The 12,447-nt window shown below is 35.3% G+C and overlaps 1 long non-coding RNA gene across 1 annotated transcript; it reads left to right on the forward strand.

Moving 5' to 3' along the window:
* The first annotated feature begins 999 nt into the window (after positions 1 to 999).
* On the forward strand, positions 1,000 to 4,689 carry LOC139733751 (uncharacterized). Its single transcript, XR_011711118.1, has 3 exons — positions 1,000 to 1,134; positions 1,408 to 1,542; positions 4,564 to 4,689. It is a non-coding gene; the product is annotated as an uncharacterized lncRNA (long non-coding RNA).
* The last annotated feature ends 7,758 nt before the right edge of the window (positions 4,690 to 12,447 follow it).

Raw genomic sequence — 12,447 nt, forward strand, 5'->3', positions numbered from 1 at the left:
GAACACATACACTATTTGCATTTTTTCTCTTAACGACTTTTGTCTCGCCAGTTCTTCAAAAATATATGAACCACGGCAAGGTTTCATTGCTCTTTTCATTGCCTTAGTGTAAAGGCTGTATCTCATCCTCATCATCTCTTCTGAACAGACTAAACACAAGGCTAACCCAAAAGTAAACGGTACATTCGACGAAGCAGGTGGCGAGCTTGTCATGAAAGAATACGGGGTGACGATGCTGATACCAGCAGGTGCCATTGAGACAGGGAGTGAGGTCATCTCACTGGAGCTCCTTTCTACTACTCCTCGGATTGATCTTTCCCCAGATGAAATGGTAGTCTGTTGGGCAGTCCGGTGCGAGCCGTCCCATCTACAGTTCAAGAAAACAATCACAATCAAAATGCCGCACTGCGCGGAGATGATCATACCAGACGAAGTTCATATTGCTTTCTACTCCTGGCCAGAGTATCGAGATGGTAAATTTTTTAAATATGTTATTATACGGTTATTCACATCCGCGAATCATTATTGGATTATTACACTACATTGCCATCGAGGAAATTTTAGTTTTAGAGTGACGACGAACATTAATTTATGACGTTGTATTCCTGGAATGTCATAACACCAGAAAGAAATGGTAAGTGTGAGATTTGCATAGTTTGTCCATCGTTTTTATATAGTTGGATACAGTCAAATTATGTTCTTCTTTCTGGAAGACTGAATTCTGTTGATGCTGACCACTTGATAATACAAATAAATGACATTGTGTTTATCCATGTCGATTGTGGACATTTAAAAGTCAGATCGAATGGCTTTGAAATTATGATTCAACTGCAATTGATTGGTTATTGCTGTCTAGGTCAACCATACGCCATAACAAGGACCGAAGGACGTCCAGAAGAGGGAGACAGAGATGTCCCAACATGCAAAATTCGAGAAGGGTGTCTAGAGCTTCGCATCAATCACTTCTCCTGGAATATGCTTTCCGTAATTTGGAAAAGCATTCAGTCGTGGCGCACCATAAGGAAACGAGTGTTCATCACACCGTATATGCCTACGCCTACAAAATCAATGCCTCAATCTCGAGTACTGCATTTGAGGATCCACTTGTACGATGACGTGGAAGGCCACGACAAGGTATAACATTTCTTTGACTTGGTGGAAAACATATATAGGCATGAAAGAGGTGATTTAGTGATTTTATTGTAAAACTGTAAAATATTCACCTTGCATGTCAAACTGCACATTATTAACACAGTTAAATAGTTGCAAATACGGTAGACATATTTCCGTGAAAAAAAAAAAACCCTGAAAAAATATCAAGGAGGCGGGCAGAAGCTGCAGAAACGAAACTAGTAGTCGTTGATGATATGATCATATGAATGTTCATCCTCCGATTTTGCTCCACAGAAAATCATGTCAGAAGAACGCGAGTCCGGATACAAGATGGTGCATCCCAGCACAGATCTCACCGTTCAGCCAGGGAAAGACGTCAAAGTGCGATGCGAGGACCGTACTTCGGAAAACGAAAATGTCCAGGAAAAAGTAAATTGACTGCTCTGTATTGTAGGTTTTTCTTGTTTGTTTAGTTTGTTTCCTTGATTTTCTAGTACAATGTAGAATAAAGACAACGGAAAATTTGACGCAAAGGGAGATAAAAAGAAATGAACTAAAGCAAAGATCTAGAAAATAATATCAGAAATCAAAACTTAACGCATCTCAAATTGCTTGACACACAATAAAGCAACGGATCTGTCTTCTTTCTGACTCTGTAGGCATATACACACATGCACACATGAATACAATGGCAAAATAGAAGAAAATCTTTACATATCAAAGGGAAAGACTGAGGAGGAAAGAAGATTAGAATCTGCCGAGCTTCGCTCGTATCTGTGAAGTTACGAATGTCCCACGGCTTACAAAAATACCGGACAAAAACAAGCAAACAAAGTAATAAAGAAAAGAAATCTGGAAGACATTCTTTTTTTTTTCCAAATGAGATATAACAATTAGATGTGAGGGTTGATATTTAGCAGAGTACATCAGGTTTTGTTCAAGATCGACTCTTTTTTGTTTAATGGTATCAGTACAATTACGACTTGGTCAAACTTAAGGATATCATAATTATTCCAATCTGTTTGTAACAAGTGCTTAATCATTCATGCTGCTTTAATAAAAAGTTGTGTAAGTTAGTTGTAAGTGAATGTTGTTTCATTCCAAACGAATGTGGTGCGCTTATGATAAATATATATCATACATACATAATATATGTATATGTATACACATAATTATATATATTCATATATACATATACATATATAAGTTATATACATATTTCGATACATCTCTCTCTATACCTACAAAATATATATTACGTTTTTTATTATTTTTATAAATAAAGTAATCCTTCAACTGAGATTCAACTGCATTATCGATAACCTTGAGGACTCATTTCATTGACTCATTGAAGAAGGCATCTCACATTGCTTCACAAGCATAAAGCGTCTATGTACATACTCGTACATGCATACATACATACATGAATATTATACGTGATACAAGAAAACTTATGAATAGGAAAACGAATTTTATTTAGAGACTGTGGAGAAAAGGAGTTCAGGAATATCTCAGGGTTTTTGAATGGATGTAGGATTATGATAAATATGCATCTTACAAGGAAGGCGCGATAAAGTTCTTATGAAACCCCCCCCCCCCCAAAAAAAAAAACACCAAACAAACAAACAAACAAACAAACAAACAAACAAACAACCAAACAAACAAATAACAACAACAACAACAACAGCAAAACAAAACAAAACAAAAACAAAAACAAAAGAAACTTCTTATCTCTCGAAACATATTAACGCATTGTCTTTTTTTGTCTCGCCACAAATCAAATGGAGAGTGCCATGCAAGTAGATCCCATTATGGACCAAAGACCTTACATCAGATTCTATTTTTTTTTCCGAATTAACGTGCATTCATCATTTAAAACTGGTCATAAGGTATATTCGACGCTCTGGTTCAGTACGTTTTAATCTTCATTTAAGCGTCGTTGCTTTCTTTGCTGTCATTCACCATCTCACTTTTGTGAAGCTTAAATATTCAATTATCCCCTTTGGATTTTATCTATTTATTCATTTATTCAGTTTTATTAAAAAAAAAAAGAACAGGGTAGTCACGTTCAGGGCCCAAGGGCCTGCTTTTCAAGTGAGCCCTGTTACTAATAGTACATATTGCGAGTAAAAATCACATAATACAACAGCAACAAAAAAGAAAGCAAACGAACACATAGAAACAAGCAAGATGTGATATCTACATAAGTAAAAAAGATACAAAATTAACAGATTAAGATTAAAAACAGCAGGAGATTACCATATGCAAAAACAAAATAAATTATGTTACCAGAATGTACCAAAATAATGGCCAAAAAGTGATATGGAAACGAGTAAAAAGTACACTTTCACACTTTGTTCAGAATGTTGAAATATTGCAGGTACAGGTTTACACTGTGTAACGCAAACAAAAAGAAAAGAGAAGAAAACAAGTAGTCGAAACAAACATATGAAAGGTAAAAGAAAAATGTAAGAAAGTAGAGATGCGTTGTGATACACAGATATAGATTCAAGGATAAAAAAAGAATGTAGCGCATATAGAAATAGTACCAAAGGCAAGATCAAAAATCATAATATAATGTACTAAAAACAATGAGCATTGAGAAACATAATGATACAGAAACAAATGCATACTAATATGTATAAACTCTTAATTGCTCATCATTTTAACATATCAAAAAGCTGAGTTTATATTTGCTGATCGAATTTGTCTTTTAAACCTTTCGAGGCAGTTTGATGATTGAATAAAACTGGGAAGATTGTTGAAAAGAGAGCAAGCGAAGAAGGAAAATGTACGTTTTTTGTATTCTGTTTTAGGCATGGGGATGAACAATGGGCAAGATAAGGCATATCAAATTTCGTACGTTACTTGACGCTGCCCTTGTAGCCATAGGACATAAGTATGATGGGGCTAATCCGTTCAAGACTTTACAGCTACGCAGTACTGATACTCAATGCGTTCTTGTACACTTTGCCACCTCAATCTGTTCAACAAGTTGTGAACGGGAGAATAATAGTCTGCCTGCATTACGAGTCGGGCAGCTTTGTTTTGTACCCTTTGTAATTTGACCAAGTTAGTCTTGGTGCATGTGCCCCAAACAGTACAACAGTAGTCGATGTTTGGCAATACCAGTGAGAAGTATAGTTGCGCAGCCATTTTCATGGTAATACAAGGCCGAATGCGCCGAATGCAAGCTAATTTATACATTCATCAGTAACCTATGACCACGCTTATTTTATGTTAATTTACATTATACATATCTAAATGTAGCGTTTTTAAATTGAGATTTTGACATTCATACCGCATGAGAAATTCAAATTTTATAGTTTATCAATGATTTATTCATTTATACAATACTCTGAGAGTTGATTGCGAAGTTAAGCATTTCCTTGAGACATGTAATTCCATTTAGATTTTTTGTATGCACATGTCGCACTCTCTTCCTCACAGATTATTCCGTATAAGGAGATATTCCACAGTAACAGATATACAGTCTCGTTCAAGTTGAACTTCGATGATCAACAGAAATTCATCGCTTTGCATTTCAGCCTGGAAAACGAAGCAAAAACTATGGAGATCATGGTAGTTAAAGGTATGACAGAAAGTGTATACCACTCCCTTTGAAAGCCCTATTTTTTGTCATTTCTTTTTGTTACACACTTTTTGGACCTTTTTATTCTGCAAGTACTCTCACACCTTTGTATTTTGTATCTACGAGAGATTATCTTTGAAAATGGCAAAAACAATGACTGCTTTAAGAATACAATTTAATTCATACACATTATAATAGGTATTTTTCTATGAAACTTGCAATAAGTATAGCCACTTGTGGGCATGGTAATCATCTACAACCCAAGTTGTAAGATAGAGTGAAAGTGTATTATGTGGGTGTTTGGTTGTTTTTTTTTTCAAAAAGAAGGTAAACGCATTTTTAACAGGGTGTATTATCAATGTCTTTTGAAATGTCACCACTGAGCCAATTCCGACAGGAAATTTTTAAAACAGATATTCGGCCCATGTACAACTGAGGAACCTTCCACTTGTAAATGTTATTTTCTCATTCGTCTGATGTAAAGTATACTGGACACGTCGTACCTGTCCTAAATATTTGATGATATTTATTCCTCTGTCCTCTATCATGCCCAATGCCCCCCCTTTTTTTTGGCGCAATGCACTTGTTTTTATTGTTGGGTAAGCGATACGACAATTTCCTTTTGCTCAATCTATTTCCATTCATTAACATCAGATGGAGGTTGAATATCATGTTGATGATAAAACGTTAATACAATGTTTCAGTGAGTTAACAATATCTGTCATATTTCATTCTCTGTACGCTAGAAGAAAAGGGTAAAATAATCTTGACAGTTGCAAATGAGTTGGTATAGGCAAATGTGACAAAAGAGGTATGATCGTATAGCAGCGTGATTGCTGTTGCTAAAAATAGGCCTAAGTTGATTGGTGATGAAAGAAAGTGCGAAGGGAGTGAAATAAAATGTTTAATTAGGTCAAGGAGGTTCAATGTGTCGCGTAGTACTAGTACCTCCTACAATCTATTAGATCAACTTGTTCAGTTTTTAGATCAACTTATATTGTACATTATATGCATAACAGATTAGAGAATCACATGTAGTATACTGACACTGACACTGATACTGACAGGGATGCTGTGATCGATACACAATGACGGACGTCACTTTTATGTCACTTTTTACCTTTTTGCATCGCCCTATTCTGAATCCATGTCTAACATTTTCGTTTCTCACTCTAGAACCCAGCGATCACGAAGACAATGGGTGAGTGCAGAGCAAAATAGACATTATACACTATATAACTTTATGTAATCTAAAGGGCGTCTATAATGTTCATCTGCCAATTAACCGACCACAATCAATCGTTAAACTTATCTGACCCACTGCCAAGTTTTACGGGTGGAGATCACAAACTTAAAAATAGGTAACGAAAAATATAAAGTGTAAAATAATTGTTTGCATATGACTTGTTTCGTATTGTAAGATTCTTACCAAGGAAAATTAATCACGTACAATCCACAGTAACCACTCGAGCTTTCAAGTAAAACTTTCTTACAAAGTGTGTAGCTGTTTTAACACTTCTCACTGTATCGTGCAAGTAATAGCATTTTTTCTTCCAAATACTTGTATGTGTGGCAGGAAGAGTACTCGTATACCCTTTCACTTGACACCAGAATATTTCACTTCGATACCAAGACATAGAGAAATGGTTTACAGAGTCAATAGTGTGTGCGGATATACGTAAAATAATTATGAAATTAGATGTGACCATGCATCACAATATACCAACAAAAAGTCGCATGCACTGATTTTGTGTGAGGATAGAAAATAGGTGAAATGAGTCAACCTAGCCAATCTTGAGGGTTTTTTTTTAATAATTACATTCTGAAAGAGCAAGCCTTCCTTTACATTGTACTAAAGGTTAGGATCATAAAACGAATGGAAAATTGTGTTTTTAGCAGTTTTTCTTGAACGCATTTTTTTTTTGTAGAATAATGCGTGTGATTATAGGTGTGTCTTATAGAGCTCCCTTTTCATTTCTTAAAGATTATAAACACTCTTCACTTTCAACTCTAATAACTTTAGAAAGGATGATGCTATTTCTTTGAAAGTTGACTTTAATCATGGACAGAATGTGTTAATAAAGCACGCTTAATTTTAGCTTATTCTGATAATCCCGTCATTGCTGTTGCTCCGGTGGTTTACATCCTGTTTTTTGTAGTATTCATCGCGCAGCTAGCACGGCTTGGTAGAGATTAAGTGCATGAATAGACCCTGCTTATTTCAGAGCCTCTTTTCTCAGTTCACACTTTTCCGGAGTGTGGACTTTCTCAGATAATATTCAGATAGGTTAGGAGAGTCCATTTGAGTTGAGTTATACATCATTTTAAACCTTAGAGTCTGCTCTTTCAGAATCTGCTCTAAACTAAAAAATCCATATCTGGCGAGTTTTTGTTGGTTTGATGCAAGGTCACAAATGTACATCCATCATTTTATTCAAAGGTCCAGCAATCTGTCAGATGATCTGCTGTTAAAGATCGCCAACGAAATACCGCCCGCCAAGTTCCCTGACCTGGGCGTTAAAATGGGTTTTTCATTGAATGAGCTGGATCAAATTCGCTACAGAAGTCAAGGATGTTGCAAAGCTGCTAGCATGGAAGTACTAAGTGGATGGAAGAATTCAAGGGGTCGGAAAGCAACCATTGAGTCTCTAAAGAATATTTTGAGTGCTGTGGAATTGTCAAACTTAGCTCAAAGGCATCTCGGTCATCCTCATCCGGTTGGAGCAGCTACAGAACCCGACGTGGAAAATCCATAGCGTAACCGTTTCCCATAATTAGCTCACGTTCATCATGCTGCACATGTTTACCCAGACAGCACCCTGAAGGCCTACTGTTAGCAGACAACGCCAAGTGCTGGACAGACTTTCGACTGAAGCAACGGAAGTAGATCATGGATGTGCAATTCGTTACAGTCGAGTTTTACTGTGTTTCCAACTATTCTTTGATTTTGTTCTGCAGCTGAAAGATATTCTCACAAATCTTTATTCCTCACTCTTCCGAGCTCACAGTATACAAAGTTAATGTGGTTATTGTCTCTCCTATATATGTTTAGCGTAGATAGAGATGTGAATGAATTAAATTCGTTGTTTCCGTGTCATTGTTTATGTTAGTGTTTCTCATTGCAGAGATGTCAACAGTTACTTTCTTTCCATATTTATTACCGGATGCCCCCCCCCCCCCGAAAAAAAAAAGTACTGCAGGAAAGGTAAAAACAGTATAACATTGCCCCCCCTCCAAAAAAACAAAACAAAAAACAAAACAAAACAAAACAAAAACAAAACAAAACAAAAACAAGCAAACAAACAAACAAACGAATAAACAGACAAACCATCCACCACAAATGAATGAATAAATAAGGAATAAATGAATAAATAAGGAAAAGATAAATAAATAGATAAATAAATGAATAAATAAATAAATAAATAAATATGCGTTTTCAGGCCTAAGAATACTTTGATGCTGTTTGCAAAGGTGGCATCCCTGGCACTGTCATCTAAATGGGAGACTTTGAGTAGTGATAATGTATACCTTCCTCCTATACCTTGTGTTTTCTCACAATGCTTGCCTAAATTCTCCCCCTTTCCTCTCTATCTCTCTGCGCCTTTAGCTTTTTCATTCCTCATACCTCTGTTGTGACCAAAACTCGTTTGATTGTTTGTTTGTTTTTTTGGCGGGGTAAGTATTACTAGTACCACCATATCATTGTGTTCTTATGTTGTTGATAATGTACATTGTAGAATGTACGTAGGCCCTATATTTCATGTTTTGCATATTCTATGTTATTGTAATTAGGCGTGTTTTGATTCGCGATTATCAAGTTGAAATAGAAGAAACTGCTACAAACAACCGATACAAACGTATTTTATAGAGTACGAGACCATATTCATAATATTCTTCCGCTTTCGAATGTTTGATATGCACATATAGATTATTACACTGTTGATCCCTCCTCGATTCCAAGTTTGGGGGAAATTCTTGTAAATGCGATTTTGTTTCAAATTAAACGAGTCTCGCTTATACATTACTTTGCACAGTTTTCCATACATTATTGATATGTATGTATCGATACAATGTTTTAATTTACATTCTTTTTTTTTTGTCGCCACAATCGCTGGATTAATTCTCACTACAGTCTTCGTCATTACACTGTTTTGCAAAAGTGGACCTTTAAATCTTCAGAATATATATTCTAGATGTCAAAGAGGTGTTTATTACGAAATGAGCTTTTTTTCCATTGCTTTCGTAATCAATTTTGTAACACCAGGCACTTTTGCCAGCAGTGTTCAACCCGAAAATTCTCCTTTTTTCGTATATTTTCTCTGATAATTAATTGCAGATTTTACATTTTTTTCGTCTATTTTGTATATAACTGTTATCATGGTATAAGGATGATATTAAATACGATTTTCATGTTGACATAATCAATGTGTTGTAAACATTTGCTGCATGAGAATAATATAAAACGCATTTGAAGCATTTGAGACTTTGATTGATGAATCAAGTGCATGATGTTCATCTTTCAGATTTTAGAAGTGGACTATGATAAGGGATTCCTTATTGTACATAATGAACTTTTTTTTTGTACTGTACTCTTTACACAAGTTTGGCTTCATTTTTGCCTTCTTTATTATTTCATAAGAATTGACCTAATTTGACTGATGTTTCTGTTCTCCCCTGGCAATGAGACTGATTATCACTTGTCTTTCTTCGTTGTTTTTTTTTTATAAACTACTGTATTAACTTATGGTGTCACTTTTTTTGTCATTTTGTAAATTTGTCACCTTCGACTCTTGTATCAACACATGTGTGTACACTTCCATCCAAAAATCTGTTTATTCTTTTAGTAGAAATGTATCATAGAATTTACATGCTTTCTTCATGAAATGTTGATTGGGCCTTTCCCAATGGTAGAAGTCGCTACTTTATGTATGTTTGTTATTATGATAATATATTATTACACAGAGAAAATTCGTCAGTCGCTTGTATGAAAAAAAAAAATACAATGGCCTTTACGGTATATTAGGCCACGGTTTGGCGCCATACATTTTTCATTTGCTTCATACGCTTTCAAATAATATGTCATTTGTTTCATACAATGATACTACCTCATCCCCTGCATATCTCAACTGGAGTATAGACTAACCATGCTTACCTTTACATTTAGGATTACGCCTACTCCCCATGTGTTGATCGGCTAGTCAAGGGAAATTTTTCATAACGTTATTGATTTTAGATTTTCAGTCTGTCAGATACATGTTGTTCTATAAACTCTAAAGATTTGAGGACTGTACACGAATCCCGCAAATGTGCAAAATACAAGGACACAAGAGGTACAATTAATGATGTATCAACAGCCATATCATTTCAAGTGTCATTTAGCCTGATTTAATATTAAGCCCTCTTCGGTATTGTTGCTTTCAGTTTTCAGGTATAAAACTATTATCATACTATAGTTATAATAATAAATAATAACAATAATAATGATAATGATGATAATAATAATGATAATAATAACAATAATAATGATAATGATAATAATAATAATAATAACAATAAGAATGATAATGCTGATAATAATAATAATAACAATAAGAATGATAATGCTGATAATAATAATAATAACAGTAATAATGATAATGATGATAATAATAATAATAATATAATAATAATAACAATAATAGTGGCTATTTGTATAGCGCACAGGTCCACATTCTAGTGCTCATGGCGCTTCAAAAATGAAAAGAAAGATATACATGCATATACATGTTCAAACATGTAGACAAAGAAAAAAATGGCAAACAAAAAAACAAACATTTACCAAAAAGAATACAATATTCCGACCATTAATGACAACAATTACAGTTCTCTGTGTGAGAGGTACAGCAACGTTTTAAGTTTGGATTTGGATGTCTCTGTAGCTGACAGCTGCCTTAACTGAATAGGATACCTGAATTGGTATGGCCATAGGGCCTACTCCCTATTCAAACCAAAGTTTTGGTGCAATTCTCGTAATTTTGATTTTGTTTCAAATCTTAAACTAGAAATGTCGCTATGGCGACTGATGCCTCCGCCATAATGCATGATTCTCCCAATAGGTGTATAGTACAATGTCTTCACAATGTGTGATGACAGTTTCACATAACTGGCAAAATACTGAAATGACAGGTTTGTTAGAAATATCTTGAATGTTCACTTTCCTTGAACTGGGTTTGTTATAATTGTCTAAGAGTGCAGGTACACATATTTAGGGGATTGAGAATTTTTACTTTACTTCTGACGGACCCTTTTACAAGTTTATGAATTGAGTAATTTCCAAGGTATGAAGAAAGGGTGTAATTACAGTACAAAATAGATTTTCGGGGGCATTGAAACCTGGCCTTTGACCCTTAACCTTTGACCTTTGACCTTTGACCTTCTGACCAGAAATTTCCCGGAGAATCTCCATTAGGTAATGCATGTATATATTAAGTTTTAAAACTAATAATGCTAGCATTGCATATACTAGTATATGAGGGAAATAGTAAAATTTTGAGGGGTTGACCTTGACCTTTGACCCCCTGACTATTGACCCATGACCCCTAAATTCCCTAGATAATCCCTGCCAGTCAGTACATGCGTATGTACCAAGTTCCATGAAGATACATTGAACCATTTGCGAGAAAAGTGATATTGCAACATTTTCACCTAACCTTTGACCTTTTGACCTTTGACCTTCTGACATGAAACTCTCTCTGGAGAATCTTTACGCAGTAATACATGTCTACACTAAGTTTCAAGAAAATACCCAGGCATTGCATAGATATGGGGGAAATAGCAACATTTTTTGCATTTGACCTTGACCTTTTGACCTTTGACCTCTTGTCAATGTCACTAAAATCTACTCAACTAATTTTCCCATCATACATCATCCTTGGACCAAGTTTGGTGAAAGCTGCTTCATCCAGTTTTGAGTTATCACGTAAACAGATAAATTTTAGGATTTGACCTTGATCTTTGACCTTTGACCTCTGTCTGATTTCACTAAAAAACTATTCAAGTAATTGCCCCATCATACATCATCCTCCGATAAAGTTTGGTGAAATTTGCTCGATCCAGTCTTGAGTTATCGCGTAAACGGATACAATTTCATGATTTGACCTTGACCTTTGACCTTAGGCCGATTTCACCCAAAATCTAATCAAATAATTGCCCCATCATACTTTATACTTAGACCAAGTTTGGCAAAAATTCCAGTCAATATTACTCAAGTTATCGCGTAAACGAAAGCGGACGGACGTACGGACGGACGGACGTACGGACGGACGTACGGACGGACGGACAACCCGAAAACATAATGCCTCCAGCACCACTTCGTGGCGGAGGCATAAAAAAAAACAACTTCTAATCAGTGGCAAATTTTGGTTGATCACTTGTATTATTTACGCATTCTAAGGATACTGTAAGGCACATTTTCGATTGTGATATGGTTTTGCTTCAGGTGAATTGATATGTAATGTCGTACATTATGGTGTAAAATGCTTCTTCGATATGAATATCACAAACATATCTTGAATATCAGATCATTTCCTTTCGCTTCCATTTTATAAATTTTCATGGAAGTAATGATTAAGGTCACTTGGTTGGCATATTACGATTCCAACCATTATGTTCATTCTGAATCCTGCAGGTTTAAAAGTGTTTTGTGATATGCAATACGATATTACACATGCAATGCTTTGACTTCTCCACATGTTTGTCTTTAT

The sequence above is a fragment of the Diadema antillarum genome, unplaced genomic scaffold, assembly GCF_040938485.1.
Source record: "Diadema antillarum isolate AM-2024a unplaced genomic scaffold, OU_Dant_1.0 seq00000490_RagTag, whole genome shotgun sequence".
In the NCBI taxonomy this organism is placed as follows: Eukaryota; Metazoa; Echinodermata; class Echinoidea; order Diadematoida; family Diadematidae; genus Diadema; species Diadema antillarum.